At 33.9% G+C, this 13,798-nt stretch overlaps 1 protein-coding gene across 2 annotated transcripts in view; it reads right to left on the bottom strand.

Moving 5' to 3' along the window:
- The window catches only part of Camta (Calmodulin-binding transcription activator), a 106,593-nt gene extending 97,088 nt beyond the window's left edge, over positions 1-9,505 (bottom strand). For both annotated transcript variants that reach the window (XM_013308866.1, XM_013308865.1), the window contains exon 1: positions 9,428-9,505. The gene's annotated coding sequence lies outside the window, so the exon portion shown is untranslated. The remainder of the gene's footprint in view (positions 1-9,427) is intronic.
- Positions 9,506-13,798: the final 4,293 nt, after the last annotated feature.

Consider the following 13,798-nt stretch of genomic DNA (forward strand, 5'->3'; position numbering starts at 1 on the left):
TGATGGCAAGCCACGCCGGACAGCCGATAGCGGACGATTTATTGCGGTCTCACGTTATTATCATAACAATAACTTTGAATCCGGACTTTTCGTAAATGGAGCAACCCTATTCTACTCAGATTTAACATATTGAGTAAGTATTTAAATAAAGGAATCTATAAGTTCCATTTAAACGAAGTAATTTTAGTAAAGTACATTAACTTATTTAGTATTTTTTATACTCTTTTATTACTTGTTTTTTAAATTCCTTAAGCTATAACCTATCCAAATTACTTTAGACTTTTTTATTCTGAAGTATGGAAAGTAATCTGAAATCTTTAGATTCAAACTCGAGCAATCCTTACTGTACCATAGTTTTTTTTTATTATTAACGCCGTAAACATTAAAGCAATGCTATTCCTGAAAGCGCTGCCAAAAAATATGTACCTATTTGTAGAGAGCAACAAAGTTGGACGTACGCCGAACACATATAAATGCATGGCCCGATTGTTAAATTATTTAAAAAATATTTATTACAACATCTTGTTCGTTCTTTACTAAAAAAAATCATATTTACAACTATTCTTTGAATGCCAAATAATAAAATACAAGGATGAATGAATAAAGTCCTTATCATTTATTCGATCCCAGGATTAACCTATAATATTTTTAGCACTAGAAATTAAAATAGAAGACCTTAGAATGTAATTTTGTTAAACTTTAAGCTGTAGTCCTTAACTCCGTCTTCGAGGAATAAAAAAAATAGTAACCTCTGTATTCTTGCAGACTTTGTTCTACGTCTACATATGTCGAATTTTCGCAAGATCCTTGCAGCCGCTCTGGAGATACCTTCAAATATCCATCCATCCATTCAGCTATACTTTCGCGTTTATAATATTAGTAGGATTTGCTATGAGACTGACATGTTCTTATGAACTAAAGTCCCCAAAAAAGTGCTGTAACTTAAATTTACAGTTGACTTAAAGTTAGTAAACTTATTAAAATTTGTATATGGCAATGATTTTCAAAAGATATAAACCCAAATTAAAGGAGCTAGCAGTAGGCTGTACACTATAAATGTAACAAATTGACCAATAAAACCAGACAACCTCGGATCCCAAAGATATAACAATAAATGGATAACCACCGTTACTTAAGCGATGTTTTCTCTTTAAATATGTTACTTATATTCCAAAAACGATTTCCATTTTCATGACCCAAATATTTGCGAGCCCAATAGTAAACTCTTATATTTCTCTTTATTATAGGATAGACACAGAACGAATTTTTATTAGGTAACTAGCTGTCGCCCCCGACTCCGTCTGCACGGAAGTAAAAAAAAAATAATAGCCTATGTGTTCTTTCAGACTGTGTTCTATATTTTTGCCAAATTTCAGTAAGATCAGTGCGGTCGTTCTGGAGATACATTCAAACAAACATCCATACATCTTTCTAAACGTTCGCATTTTTAATATTAGTAAGATTTAAGGTGATAAACAGTAAAAGTTAGTTTTAAAAAGCAAACATGAATTACTTTGGCTATCGTAACACTATGAGAAAGACTTAATTACTGTCCCATTTCGAAACAAAATATATTTTTTTTAAAAGTGTTTTGGCAAAACTCGGGTACATTACATACTTCAAAGTTGTTCGAGAATTTTAATAATAATCCAGTTTCAAAATGAGTTGATCAATGATCTTTAAAATTTTAGTACAGCATGAATTTCATTGATTATCGAGTTATCTATATGTATATTAAATAGGACTGTCTTTATGTAATATTTCGCAAACATTACTTGTTTGCGTTACTTATAATAAACATGTTTAATTTTTTTCTGTTTGGCTTTCCGCAAATCCTCGTTTGTTCCGATTAATCTCCGGAACCGCTACACGGCTCCAATTTAATTAATTGTTTAGTTATCTTACGATCCTATTAAAAAAATCCAAGTCACTATGGTTACAGGTTATTGACCCCGCCTTCGCAAAATTTGTGTAAGAGGGCATTGAACTTTTATCTCTATGGCAACATCAGATTAGGAGTTATATTTATTAGGGGAAAATATGCAAGTAATATCTTCTTTCCTTTTTTCTTCTTTCTTTTTAACTTATCTTTGATTAACAGATATTATTTTTATTCAGTCACAAAGTTTGAATATTGCCAGATACAAATATATAATTGTTTTAAACATTTCTAGGTTCTTTCTTTCTTTGTAAATATAAATTTTGTTCCTGAGGGGTTGAACAAAATGTATTCACTTCCACATCCACACAGCGATTCCATAACGAACTTCAAAAATGTTTATAACTGACAATAACTTTCGATAAGTCACGTGACTGCCGCATGTTAATTTCATACATTTTTGAAGTTCGCTATGGAATCGTTGCGAAGCGAATACATTTTGTCTAACCCCGTGAATGACTGGAAAGTAATACGGACAAACAAGTCGACTATCGTAACCATATAAGATATGTTATAACTCTGAATAAATATTAAAAGCACACAAGAGAAGTGTAGCATAAAATAAATGTTACCGTTTAAACTGGCTAGACGGGTTGCATACATCACACTTTCAGCAGCTCGTTTGAATAAACGAATACCGAAAACATAGCTTCGATAACCTTTCAATCTCTTTTGAAATGCTCTACAATTTGTAAAATCGTTCTAAAAACACTGTTTTTAATAATATTATTATATAAAATATACACATTTATATAAATAACGATGTAAGAATATGAAATAAGATCATGTTTACAAACATATATGGAAAGTAAATGCAATATAAATTGTGAGAAAAAGTAATAAAAAGCGCATTCCCGTTGGACCAATTCAAAGGTCAATTGAGAAAAAAATCCCGTAAAGTTCATAGAATCAAAAAATCCCATTGGGCGCATTCAGCTAATATGTTCAATTGTTTTTAAGAAAATACTATAGAAATGTAGCGACTATATTTAAGAATGGGAGCCATTGCTGCCGATAGAGTGATAATCTTGTTAATGTTGCATGTATCCATTGAATACATTATGATGATAATGATATCCATGATATCCATGACGTGTCCGTGAAGAGCAAAATTTGTTACATCCGACTGGGCTCAGAGATGACTGACGACTGTTTTGTTGTAAAGGTCTGATCACACGGTCAAATGATATGATATAGTCAATTCGATAGTTTTAATATTTATAAAATCTTGTTTAAAGTAACAACAAAATTCTAGATCGTATTACAAGTGGAAATGTCGACGAAAACATCCGTGAAATTTAACATATTGAAGGGGGTGGAGCGATCCACTACACCCAAAAGGTCGTTAGTCGCGCGCGTCGAGCCGGAATAATTGAATTACGTCAACGGTTATAGCTCGGATGTGACAGTTATGCAACGAGAGAGCTGCACGCTAATATAGACCTTATCGGCATAAGAGGTTAGGTCGAAGTGATAGCGCGCGACGCTTAACTTATTTGATTATACATGAATATATAAGTTTACTAAGAATGTTAATAACGTTAAGTCTAAGAATGTTACATTTTATACGGGCCGGAGTTAAAAATATACACTACTATGTCGTAGAATTACAAATTGAGTAGTAATAAGCCACAGGTTCAAGTTACTTTAAGATATTCATTACTCTAACTTGATTAAACTTTTTCAAACATTATTTTGTTGTTTTTTTTTTAATGAGTATTTGAAAGGATTTTTTCGTTGTTTTTTTGAGCATTGGCTGAGCGTTACTATCTTACTAATATTATAAATGCGAATGTTTAAATGGATGGATGTTTGTTTGAAGATATCTTCGGAACGGCTCAATGGATATCTCTGAAATTTGGCATAGATGTAGCTCATAATTTGAAAGAACACATGGGCTACTTATTATTGTTTATTTCTTTAATTCTGCGTTGACGGTGTCGCGTGCTAGTTCAGACTATTTATGGCGTATTTGTTACGGCTTAACATATGTACATTTTTCATTTTACAGATAAGATGTTACTGCAAGTTAGTTGATCAATGAACTGATTAAAGAATATAGTCGTGAGGCCAATCTACTTTTGTTCAACGAGTTTTGATTCATAAACCTTATTAATGTTTGAGGAAGCTAATAATTTTTTAAAGTGTCTGTTGTTGCGTTGATTATAAAATGGGTGCACTGATATAGAAATTTGTAAATTAGGGACATTAACCAAAAAACCCGTGCAGCGTCCAACACGGCGTTCAGTGCGGTGTCCAACGCTGCGTCCAGTGCGGCGTCCAACCGGCCCTAATGAATGCATCGCGGTGTTAGCAATTAGGACAATTAATTTAAGTAATTAATATTCGACCGGAGTTATTATTAATTATAGTGCAAATATTGTTGTGGTAAGTAATTAAATTGGCCGGAACATTAGCGTCGGAGCTTCCTACACGTTTTTGGACAGCTTATTTTTTTATAATCACACACTGAACTCACGTGTGATCGTCCGGTGACGGCACCAACTAGTTTCGGATCCGTCGGGGTCCTTAAATTATAATCTACAATTTCAAATGAACAAACCCAGTAATGAAACCCTACGTGGTACTCTACATAGGCTATGACGCTACTAAATTAAAAAGTTAATTTCCGATTCACAGCTAATAAGAAAAAAAAACTAAATCTGTAACGTAAACACACAAATCGTACTGTTCCACTGAAAGGAAAACAAAAGGCGACTTAACGAATTCTAATTTTCAGACACAGCGGAAATAATTTCTTTGAAAAATCGAAAGCTATAAGCTAAACTAAACGTCAAATAAATTTCGACTTTATTTACCAAGCATCAAAGTTCTAAATAGCGTGAATCGTATCGAGGAACAATGAGCAGCGTGCCCCCATTTTTTTTCGAAGAAAGAAAAAAGGAAAAAATATTTGGATACTTCGACACGGGCTGTATTCTTTGCCCTTGTTGATTAAATTTATACTTTATGACAACACAATAGAGTTTATATTCGATGGTCGAACTCGGCGTGTCCGTAAGCGCCTTTTTATTTGGTAATTTGCGCCTCGTGGCTTCACCTGCGATTATTCCTTTTAACTTCGAAGACAAAACGTCGACTTGAGACAGCAAAATAAGGGTTTATTAGTGAAACGGACTTTTTAGTTTTATTTTCTTATTAAAATGTAGGGAGTCGCTATTATGAAAAAAAATCTTTCGCTTACTTCCAACGTCTAACTTTATACAACCCTCTATTGAATTTCCTCTAATAATAAAATGTCTAAAACTTTATACTATACGTGAAAGCAAGCTAATTATTAAAGATATCACGCCCTAACTCTTAAAGGGCAAAAAGAACAAAAGAACTTACTTTTAACTTTACAAAAAAAGGTAATTTTTCTTATTTTAATAACATGTTGCGTCTATAAACTAGGCTAGTCTATAATCATAGTTATGAAAAGACATATTCGCTTCATACCGTCTAAAATTAGTTTGATTTATGACCAATTTTGTGTGTATCAAAGCCCAAGGTCATCTAGGAGAGCCTTTCTGTACGCAACGCTTACGGCCGCTTTTTTGTGTCGACGTCGAGAATGATTGATGTGCCGGTTATCGGACATTGCTCTATTCATGGCCTAAAATCATAAATTAAATGCGACCCTGGCTAACGATATGTGCTGGCAAAAATCGGCTTTTATTTTTAAAGACTTAGCAGGTGAATCTTGCCTGTCTCAGCTGTCCAATCGTGTGGCGACTCTAGCAATTAATTACTGTTTACAATCTTTGAAAAAAAAACCAGAGACAATATGTTTCATCATCAGCTATACGTCCCCACTGAGGAGCTCGGAGCCTACCGTAAGTTAGGGGTGACTAGGCCACAGTCAACCACGCTGGCCAAGTGCGGGTTGGTTGTCTTCACACATATCTTTGAATTTCTTCTCAGATAAGTGCAGGTTGCATCACAATGTTTTCCCTTCACCGTAAGAACGTCGGATAAATGTACATATGCAAATCGAAAATCGAAAAACACATTGGTACATGGCGGGATTCGAACCCAGGACCTGCAGTTTGCAAGTCAAGGGCTTGACTTCTGAACCACCGTCGCTCTCATATGCATATGACAATATGTTTATGCAAGTGTTTTTGCAGTGAAAAACTAAAGACTGTTTCCCGTCTATAAAGACGAAGCGATAAAGACGAATAATTAAAGCGGCTATCTTTATAAGTTCAATGTTTGATTTGAGACTGGATCACTTAAACAGTAGCAAAAAACATAAAATTTAATAAGATAAAAGTTTATCAAATGAAAATCTAATCTCATTGAATAAATGTAACGGTAAATTACAAAATTTCCATTTGATATCTTGATATTTTAATTAATCAGATATTAAGTATTTATATTTGTGAGATGGAATGGCCGGAGCGGAGAGTAAGGAGCATTGCCTTTCTTTTCAACTCGGTTTTTCATTAAGCAAATTACTTAGCTAGCGCCGTTTTAGCATAAATTTGCATGTCGAAGTCTAGTGTACTCCCGTCGGAAAATATTGACTTATTAAATATTAACAAGCTGGCTAATGTACCCTCTTGACACCAGAGATTCCTTTTTTATGTAAAACATTTATCCAACAATCGTAAGGACTAATTATTCTATTTGATGTAATAATTAAAATAAATAATTGAAAATTCAGTTATGGTATACAGTCGAACCTGGATAAGAGAGAAACCTTAATAAGCGAGAGTCATTGTCCGGATCTGATGAACGACATTCATAAGCAAAAATATTTGTGTTAATTTTTTTTCATTATTAATTTCCATACCTACTATACTAATACGAATCTTTGGCGGATTCTTTGATGACAAATTGAATTTTAAAAAAAATAATTTTTAATCAAATTTTAAGCTTGTATTTCTAATTGAAATGGAAGTAATGTCAGAACAATCAAATCTTAGGAGTCGTGTAATCATAATTTTTTTTTTTATATCATAAGGTGGCAAACGAGCGAGCGGCCACCTAAAATCACTGAAATAGCGAAGTGACCGTTGCCCATAGACATACGCAATTGCATATGCGTTGCCTACCCTAAATCGACGGAGAGAGGATGCACAGAAATAAAATATTTTCCCTTCTCATACATCCTCTCATCCGGAAAGCCCACTTCCACTTCCCATTCTTTCCTTGTAAGAAAAAGGGTGGGAAGGGAAAGAGGACTAAATTAGGCCTCCGGGACGCGCACTCATCAGCCGCAAAGCGGAATTGCTTCCACTTGACGCCTGTCTTCTGTGTGGTCATGGTATTTCACCGGGCGAGCCGGGCCAATTAGTGCGAAGATGTTAAAGCGGGCTCTACCACTGTAAATTCTGTACATCACTTAACAAATTAAATTGCTACAATCTGAAGATTAATAATAGCAATCACATTATGAATATATCTTATTAATCTATGCAAGAGTAAAAGCGATATAATATCGTATATCAAAATGTATCGCACAAAGCAACAAACATTTCTCTATTCAAACAGAACATAATACCGCGTCGCTTGAACGCAGAAATTGTGCGATATTTGGACAATGTTAATTTAGGTACGCGATTAGAGACAGTATGGAATGCTATTTTGCAAAGCGTTGACAATATTAAAGGTTTGTTGTAAATTCATTACCATTGCAATGTTATAACAAGTTCATTGTTTTGTTCCTATAATTCCTTTAAAACACCTAGATTCGATACGTAAATAAAGTAAATTTCCGTAAATTTACTAATATTATAAATGCGAAGGTGGATGTTTGTAAGAAGGTATCTCTAAAACGGCTGCATGGAACTCATTGAAATTTGGCATACATATGGAACATAGTCTTGAAGAACACGTAGGTTACTCATTATGTTTTTTCATAAACGTGCGGACGGAGTCGCAGGCGATACCAAGTAACAAACACTTATGTGTTCGGCTTCAATATAATGTAATCTAAACCATGAAGCATCTCTAATGCTTTGAGGATTGTGACATTAACTAAGTTGTTTTAAGTAAAATACTAAAGTAATGTTCCTAATACACCGTAATAAATTACCAAAAGTAATGAAGCCTTATACTAAACGATATTATAAATAATATTTAAGTCCACACAATTACGTTCGATCATTATTACGGTAGTTATATTACGTGTATATACAATTTACATAAATTGAATGGGCAATAGTTCACTTGAATGGCAGTATTGAAAAATGTAGGTCGTAGAAAATGTATCGACGAAGTGTCGTGTCGAATCAGAGATGGTTATGACTGATACAATATCAACACGAATAAACGTCAATAGACGAATGGATAACTGCCGAACTTAATAATCGATTCTTAAGAACTTAAGATTTATTTGGATGATTTTATCGGAGCAATGGAAAAAATTTGAAAATTGTTTAGTATGAGTAAGTGTATATTACACAGTCGTCTTCTAACTACAATAATAGATTGATTTCTATCGTTATCCAGAGACAGATTTAATTAGAAGAAAATGTATTACATGCCTTTGGTAAGTTTGCCACGACCACACAGAAGACAGGCGTGAAGTGGAAGCAATTCCGCGTACAGTCTGATCCAGAAGGCCTAATGTAGTCCTCTTTCCCTTCCCACACTTTTTCTTATAAGAAAAGGATTGAAAGTGGAAGAGGATGCATGGGAAGGGAAAATGTTTTCTTTCTTTGCATCCTCTTCTTCGTCGATTAAAGGTAGGCAACGCATATGCAATTGCGTATGTCTATGGGCAACGGTCAATTCTCTATTTTAGTGATTGCTGGTGGCCGCTCACTCGTTTGCCACCTTATGATATAAAAAAGGGGTCGGAAGTTCGAATCTAATGTTTAACTAGTGTGAAAATAATTTACTAGCAACTAACCATTTTTGTTAGTTTTTAAGGCGAAGTAAAAAAAATCTTAGTGTGAAATTACACGTTTTCCTAATATATTTGCAAAATCTAAAGCTTTAGTCTTTTACCTGTATATTGGAATTGAAATATTTCCTTTGTCTACGTTCACATTTCGATTTCATTGAAAACGTCGCTTTTGAACCTCACTATGAAGAATTTAAATTGATAGTAAAGTTACAGTTACATTTGAAATTACAATTTCGACTATTGGAAACGATTGAGGACTTGACTTAAATATGAAAAATTAATATTAAACGTTTTATTTAGGAATAGGAGGAGTACTGAAAAAATATTAGTAGAACTAAACGTAATCAATTCAACATCATCATGAAAACCTCATTCGTATCCGTAATATTTATAAAGATGAATAAGTCTTGTTTGTCACTATCTTGAAGGTGATCAAAGCTTGTATTTTGATTTGAAACTTTTCACGAATAAATCTAACTTTGGAAGTGTAAGTTGTTCAACTTCAGTTTATTCATGTCTCCATTAAACACTAAGTTATCAACCCAAACTTAGCGCGGATTAATTGACTCCATATACCTTTTTAAATATTCAATTGCCATGTTACAGTTAAAATAAAGGTATATACTCACTTGCGTTGAGTGGTACAGCGGGCGTGCGCGCGTGGTATGCGCCGGCGCCGCCCGCGTACCCCGCGTGCCGGCCGTACCCCGCCAGCGCGCCGGCCCCCCGCGCCGCGCGGCCCCCGCGGCCCTGCAGCGTGCCCCCGCCTCCCTCCCCCCTCACGCGCGCTTCACACACGGCGTTGCCGCGTGCACATCCCCACTGCACACACTATGACGCGGAATTGAACTGACAGACTAAGTTTGGACGCACTGCTCTTCAAGATCAGATCCTGAAACAAATAAAAGTCAAGCTTAGTACTCATTCTAATGTAGATTATAATAGAAAAGTTTGTGTAGTAAGTATATTTGTAACCTATATACTCTAACCATGAGTTTCTGGGACGAAAATCCCCGTTTGAAACGACGAACGAGAGGGACGACGATATGTTTTATCCAACTTTGGACGATATTTGCTTAATGGCCATCCATCATCATGTTTTAGTTTGAAAGTATTAATGTTACCCGAGGACAACGTCCCATAGCACAATAGTTAAGAATATTAACAGATGTGATACGAATTTTGTTTTCATTTCGAAGAGATTATGCTAAATATAATACAAAATAATATCAATCTCATAAAAATAACATCTAAATATTTAACATAAAACGGTGAAGAACATCAACATTCGAAAGAAGCGTCAGAAAAGAATTTAGCGAACGAATGCTCTTAACACTTTCAGTCTTACTAAAGCTTTTAAAAACACAAAGTTTACCTTAGCGGCCGGGAGATGTTGACAATAAATCGACCCAGATCGCACAAAGTCGAGAGCCAAAAATAACCGTCACAGTATCAAATAGCAAAGCCTTAGGACTATGTTGATTACTTTTTGAAGTACCAATCAAGTTTAAGTTGAAATAAATACTCAAGGTCTAATTTATCAATCAGAACTCACGCCCATAACCTAAAAGGGTGGCAGTAACAAGACTTCCATTTAGCACGATCCTTACCCATTATTCTCGATTTATTCAAGACTGTTTCAGGTGCGATTATAATACCCCCCTTAAGTTTTAAGAATATTTATGTGAAGACTAGCGGAGCCGACAGACGTTGTCCTGTCTACACGTCTTTAATTTGAATAAATTAATATGAAGTTAATATTTGATGAAAATTGTGAATCTAAACCATTCCCAGATCCCTTTGAACACACACAAGAAATTTCATCAAAATCGGTCCAGTCGTTTGAGAGAAGTTCAGTGACATACACACTCACAGAAGAATTATATATATAAAGATATTTTAAGTTTTGAATTTAAATTAAATAACTGTAGACATCTGTCTGTCTCATCTGACAACCCCTCACTGTCTGTAATGTTAAATAGTATTTACATTATTACAAATTGCCTTTTAATAACATGTAAAGTTAATTCTACAATAGTATAAGTGTTAATCTGAAACTTTTAATAATATTCTAATAGTCATTTCAAGCCACTAGTAGTAATAAAGTTTTCCTTTCGTGTACTGCTTTGTAAATTAATCCTATTATTATTCAGACAACGAAGCCTTTATACTAAGAATACTACGCAACTATTAAAATGTTCAACTATTAAAAATTATAACACGTTCCTTAATATTGTTATTTTCCAGGGAAAGTACTAGTGTAAATTTGTTCTAATATGTTTAATATGTGAACATGGCTATTGAGTTCAAACGTCTCTACTATAAATATTTTAAACATTTATCCCACTTTGTTTATATGGCAACAGAAAACAAATAAGCCGAGCGACATGTGGTGTCTACGACTGTCATCAAACTTGCACGCTGTAGCGCTACGCGCCACTACGAGACTTTCAACGTGGTCGCTACGAGTCATGCTACGTGGGCGCTACGAAAATTGCTACATATCTCACAGAATAATTTCGTATAAACTGTAAACTATCGAACCTCAGTGAGAATATTGGCAGAGATTCAACAACTTACATGATTTTTAACAGCTATTGTGTGTCGACGAAGAATATTTCTACTTCTATTATCTATACTAATGTTATAAATAGGAAGTATGTTTGTTTGTTTCCAATAATTTTGCTCCGAAACTAATGAACCGCTTTGAAAAATTCTCTCACTGTTGAGAAGCTACACTATTCCCCGGTGACATAGGCTTTATTACTATTACTAGTCTTTTTTTAATTCAACATCTATCATTCTATAAATAAAAATAATGATTTTTATAATATATTAATTAAATCTGTGAATCATTAACATATTATATACAGATTTAATATGAAAAATCTACACTTAAAACTGTGCACTTTAAATAAAGAAAGACAATTTGGGGCACTGTGTAAACGAGCTACAATAAAATGCATATTAAATAACAAATTTGTAGCACAAACGTGACAGAAGGTAGTCGGCCTCGTAATATTATTCTTCAGATTTATACGGGCAATAGTAAGCGTTATTACGACTGTCTAGTTTACGGCAAGGATCTGACTCGATCTAACAAAAGTTAACGACGAAGCGCGAATATAAAGAATTAAATATTAAACTAAGAGCATCGGGCCATAATGGATTATTTATTATTTAACATGGTAAACTTACAGCTACAATATATATATATATATATATATATAAGAAAGTCGTGTTAGTTACACTATTTATAACTAAAGAACGGCTTTACCGATATGGTTGAAATTTTTTGAGGAGGTAGCTTAGAGCCAGGATACGGACATAGGATACTATTTATTCATTTTTTCGAATTTATGCCCTGAAGAGCTGCTTTTTATTGAACTTACTAATATTATAAATGCGAATGTTTAGATGGATGTGATGTGGATGGATTGATGGGTTTATGAAGATATCTCTAGAACAGCTGAACGGATCTCGATTAAAACACATAGGCTACACTAATGAACTTTTTTATATATTCACACGGACGGAGTCGCGGGCGACAGCTAGTATATGATAATTAAACTAATTACAATAAAATTATTTATGTATAGAATACAATTAACAAAAATAACTTCTCCTTTAATTTTAAGAAAAAAAAGAGAATATTGTTAGCAAATTAACTGTCTTGTAAATAAATTCAAAAATGGAATGCAAAGATAATCATGTGCTTGCATAAACTTGAACAGATGGAAGAAAGAAATGAAATAAAAAGTAGACGTCGAATTATTATAAAGAAAGGTCACTCCGTCATAAAATATTCGAGCAGCTTTATTTAATGTCTATTAAAAAGGGGACAAACTTCGCAAGTCCAGGCGCGTGATCGACTTTACATTTAGCTTAAATCTTTCTTACTCACAATCTAGAAGTTTGCTAATCTAAAAAAGGTATCTACAAGATGATGAAAATCTCCTTTAGAATAATAATTTTTACATATAAATAATTTGTATACTATACTAAATAAACATGCATCTGTCGCCCACGACGTCCGCATGGAATTAAAGAAAAATAAGTCTATGTGTTCATCCAGACTATGTTTATAGCTGTGCTAAATTTAATCAAGATTTGTTCATCTTTTCCTTTCCTTCTAACATCCATCCATTTATACTTTCGGATTTATAAAATTAGTAAGATTATGCCAGTTCCCACAAGATAAAGAAACTCAGTCCGCTTTTTTATTTATAAAACATATATGAAACCTTTGTCTTCAAAAATATCAAATAAATTTTCTAAAGGAACATTATACGTATATAAATCACGTCATTGGCGGTGTGTGCCGCGGTCGCAAGGTTTTTTTTTTTACACAAGCCGATAATGAGAACGCTGAGGTGAACGCGGTCGTGCAGCTTTTTAATTTATACTCTTTTATCAATAATTTTATTTGCAGTTCAAACTCAATATTATCTATTATAAACAAAAAGAAATTATTTAATTTATTTAGGTACTAGCTGTCGCCCACGAATTCGTCCGCACGGAATTATTAAAAAACTTGATCCATGCTGCTGGTCTAGAGATACCTTTTAACATACATCCATCCATACAAACATTCTTATTTAAAATATTAGTAAGTAGTAAGGTACAGAAAAATAAAGTTTATATTTTTTAAAAGCCGTTCTTTAACTAAAAAGTCAATATTTCAACACAGTTCACGTTTTTTATGTCAATATCTAAAAACAAACGTCATCATCTGTTTTGTCTTTGAAAAAAAGTTCGTTATCATAACTCTATGTTTGTCACAGTTTACACAAACATCTCGTCTTCCGGTGCAAATGTCCTTGATGTTATTCATCACTCACACATGTATAACATACAATGTTCCAACGTAACAATGTGTTTACACTGCCGGAACATATACAAAAAAACATGTTTTTGTACAGGGATTTCGATAAGTTTTTTTTACAGATACTAGCCGTCGCCCGCGATTCCGTCCGCGCAGGATAAAAAAACATAATGGC

This window comes from Papilio xuthus, unplaced genomic scaffold (assembly GCF_000836235.2).
Source record: "Papilio xuthus unplaced genomic scaffold, Pxut_1.1 DF827789.1, whole genome shotgun sequence".
In the NCBI taxonomy this organism is placed as follows: Eukaryota; Metazoa; Arthropoda; class Insecta; order Lepidoptera; family Papilionidae; genus Papilio; species Papilio xuthus.